Source organism: Choloepus didactylus, chromosome 1, assembly GCF_015220235.1.
Source record: "Choloepus didactylus isolate mChoDid1 chromosome 1, mChoDid1.pri, whole genome shotgun sequence".
In the NCBI taxonomy this organism is placed as follows: domain Eukaryota; kingdom Metazoa; phylum Chordata; class Mammalia; order Pilosa; family Megalonychidae; genus Choloepus; species Choloepus didactylus.
In genome coordinates, this window is record NC_051307.1 from 250,070,307 (window position 1) to 250,074,528 (window position 4,222).

The following is a 4,222-nucleotide window of genomic DNA, read 5'->3' on the forward strand; positions in this document are numbered from 1 at the left end:
CCATGATCTCCTGCCCCTTCACGGGCTGGTCAACTCATACTTGTCTTCCAGATTTCCGTTCCAGTGGGATATCCTTAGAGAAGCTTTGCCTGAGTCTTGGACAGGGGCCGGGGAATGTAAGCTCTCACAGCTCATGTCTCTCTGCTTTGCAGTCCTTTACCTTTCTTTCTGTTATGATTTGAGTAATGAAAATAATTAGTCAAAGAGCAGACCGAAGCCTCTCTCAAGGCGGGGACCACGCTACTTCTCCCTCAACAACTAACACATTTTTGGTATCACATAGACATGCTTTTGTGGCCTTCTGCACAAACCTGGGGTGTTTTCTTATACATCCTTTAATGAACCTGTGTCATCAGTGAGGAAAAGGAGGCACAGAGGACTTAAATGTCAATACAAATGAGGTAGAAAATCTGGAGACTATCAGTCCTAGGTCAACAGGGCTCATGTTGTCCTATCTTGGCCACAAGTTTTCTGTCTGAGCAAAGCCCATGGCAGGAAAAATGCCAAATTGGGGTGCAGATGACTCATCTTTCCACCCCTATTGTGCCCTTTCACTAGGGGATGTCCTGCCTGGACATGGTGGTCCTCTAAAGTGATTTGAACTTCTCGGGATTAGAAGCAGGGTTCCTACATCTGTACTTGACTCTTTTCTCCCTCTGTCCACCATCTCCTGCCCATCTCTGTGGCTCCCTTACTTCCGGTTCCTCAGCCTTTGTGGTTACACCCATGTCCTCCTCTTGCAGGCTCCTATCGGAGGTCTTTCTGCAGCCGTGCCCACCCTGGCCCTCTCTGCCCCTGGCCCACCAGGGCCTCACCTCTGGAGGCAATTACTGCAGGGCCCTGGAAATACAGAGATTTGAAAAGGCATCATGTTATATCCTCCATATTTTACCAGAAATAAACCAGCTCTTTCCTCTATAATGGGATCTCAGCCCTATAAATTAAGAGTCTATTTCTGAGAAAGAATATTTCATAGTTCACAACATAGCCTGAGGCCTGCTCATATTTCAAGTGCTGTTCCAGGGTTGAATGAAAAAATCAGGGACTTTCAGGATAAAGGAAATTATGCTTAGACGGCAGTTGCTTTAAGGCCCCTAACCCTCCCCACAGGTGTCTTGCTTCCTGTCTGTTCCTGCCAGCTTGCACTAGATTCTCTCAGATCTTCCACTGAGCTCTGGCCCTGCTTAGTGACCTTGCACCACCCCTGGATTCTGCTTTTGCCTTTTGATTGTGTCTCTCACAGCCTTTTTCCTCAGAACACCTGCATTCCATGCCCCAGCAGGACTTGCCAAATGCAGATCCCCAGGTTCCATATGGTGCCGTAGAACCTCTGGGGCAGTAGCTTTGGAATCCACATTTTTGTCTATTCTTGGTAATTCTCCTGTACAATAAGATTTGAAAGCTGCTGTTCTACATGCTAAGTTTTTGGGATCTGAGCTCCATTTCTAAAACCTGACCTTAGTTCATGTGGTAGATTGAATCATGTACCCCATGAAAGATACTTTCAGATCTTGATCCACATCTCTGTAGGTGTGAACCTGTTTGTAAGCAGTATTGCTGAATGTGTTATGGTGAGTCAGGGTGTGGACTTACTTGTGAATAAGATCTTTGAAGATCCCATTCAAGTGAGGCTAAAATGAATGAGGGCTGGTGTACTGGTTTGTATACATTGTGTCCCCCAGAAAAAACCATGTTCTTTGATGCAATCTTGTGGGGGCAGACTTATTAGTGTTGATTAAGTTGGAATGTTTGGATTAGGTTGCTTCCATGGAGATGCACCCCACCCAACTGTAGGTGATAACTCTGGATAATTTCCATGGAGGTGTGGCCCCACCCATTCAGCATGGGCCTTGATTAGTTTACTAGAGCACTATATAAGCTCAGACAGGAGCAAGCTTGCTATAGCCAAGAGGGACATTTTGAACAATGCACAGGAGCTGAGAGAGGAGCTGCAGCTTACAGAGACATTCTGGGATGGCCTTTGAAAGCAGACTTTTGCTCTGGAGATGCTAAGAGAGGACTAAAGCTCCAAGAGCAGCTAAGAGTGACGTTTTGAAGAGAAGCTGTGGCCTGGAGAGGAACGTCCTGGGAGAAAGCCACTTTGAAACCAGAACTTGGAGCAGACACCAGCCACATGCCTTCCCAGCTAACAGATTTTCTGGACTCCACTGGCCATCCTCCAGTGAAGGTACCCAATTGCTGATATGTTACCCTGGAAACTTTATGGCCTTAAGACTGTAACTGTGTAACCAAATAAACCCCCTTTATAAAAGCCAATCCATTTCTGGTATTTTTGCATTCCGGCAGCATTAGCAAACCAGAACAGCTGGCTTAACCCAAGATGGCTGAGGTCCTCATGTGCAAAGGAAATCAGGCATGGAGTCAGAGAAAGCCATGGGAGGACCCGGCCATGTGATGGTGGACAGCCATCACCAGGAGGTTCTGACTCTGGGAGAAGACGTGGCCTTATCGATCTGTTGATTTGGACTTCTAGCCTCCAAAATGCAAGCCAATAAATGCTTGTGGTTGAAGCCAATCCACCGTGTGCTATTTGTAATAGCAGCTCTGGCAAACTAAGAGAGCTTGCTTCTTATTTCAGACTCCATGCCTGTGGGTACTGACTTGGTGCCTCTCTAGAAAATTGTCCACAGTGTCCCCAGAGAGCCCTCCCTCTCTCTCTTCATTATGCAGCAGACCACCTCCCCACCCACCCTGCCCCAGCCCAGGGAGGCTGTGCTCCCAAATGCAGAGCAGCTCCAAGGTGGTGAGGAGGTTCTGTGCCAGCCAGGGTCCCTTGGTGGCTGATAGAGACATTCTCTAGGGCAGTACGTAACTATATGCAGTCAGAACAGAGAAATAGAGTGTTTGGGGGAGGGAGGTTGGAGTCCTTAAGACAAAAGACAGGGACTGCATCCAGCCAAAGTGAGGAAGCAAAGGAGAAGGAGACAGAGTAGGGAATCAAGCCAAGCAAAGGAGCATGTTCAAGAGCAGTGGTTCAGAGTGGACAGTGCAGGCAAGTTGGTGGTGTCCACGTGGAGGTTAGTCCCTGTCACAGGGTCTGGGGTGGCTGCCCAGGCAGGGCTGGCTCCTTGGGTCTCTGTGCCCATCTGGACCGAGTCTGCTGGCCCACCCCTGTCCCGTCTCCCAGCCCGTGTCCTGGGATTGAGCTGGAATGAAGTAGCTCTGGGATGGGCTGTCCAGCTGTACTGGGGACATTTGACTGGGTGGGGGTTGGGCAGCCCCTCCCTGTTCTTTGCATTCCCTCCAGTCAGGGGAGAAGAATGCCTATTGATGGGCCAGCCCAAGGCTCTAGTCCCTCCTCCTTTCTCCAGCTGACCGGTCATTCTTGTGTCTTTTCCCACACCTTAGCAGACTCGAGTCTTCTGCAAGCTGGGGGCAGAAACCTGGCTTCTGGGGAGAGGCTCCATCCCTGAGCATCCCCTGCTAGGTAGCTGAGACCATGAGTTTGGGTCTCTGTGTCCAGCCCTTCATGGAGAAGTACCAGTACATGGTGGGACCTTCCCATGTGGTGACTCACCTATTTTGTTCTTTGGACAAAGTAGCTTGAGACCCAGTATTTCATGAACATATGGAGACCTCTGGCCTCAAACCAGTCAAGGTCCCAGATTTACAGTGGTTCCCTTTCTTTGTTTCCATGATAGTTATAGAGGATAGAAGACTGTTATAGCCCACAGTGATTGAAGACACTGACTTATACTCAGGGACATTCTCCAGACTGGATTTCTGATGTTTGTGTGCTGGGGGGTGAGGGGTTCACTAGGGGACTTCAACTTGGCTCAGATCCACAAAAGGGACAGTTGAATAATAATTGTCATTACTATTGTGTAGGCAAGAAGCCCTGTCCTGAAGCTTGCTGACCCTTAGGGAAATGGTTCTATTTGTTTAGGAAGCCATCTTTTCATGCTCTGCAAGGCCAGCAGTTTTCTAACTCTGGTGAGCTTGAGCATCACCTGGGGAACGTTGTCAAATTCTATGGCCCAGGCCCTGGCCTGCTGCAAGGAGCCAGCCCCTGTGTGATTTATGATTTTGATTCAGCCAACATCTGAGAACCATGAGACCAGGCAATACGGGGTCAGCCAATGTGTCTGGGAACAGGAACTACACCTGAGTGGGTGTCATTGCAAACAGGTTAGTCAGAAGCACAACAGACTTCAATGAAATTGTCTTCTTAAGGCCTAACCTGTGGTTTCCCAACCCTGGC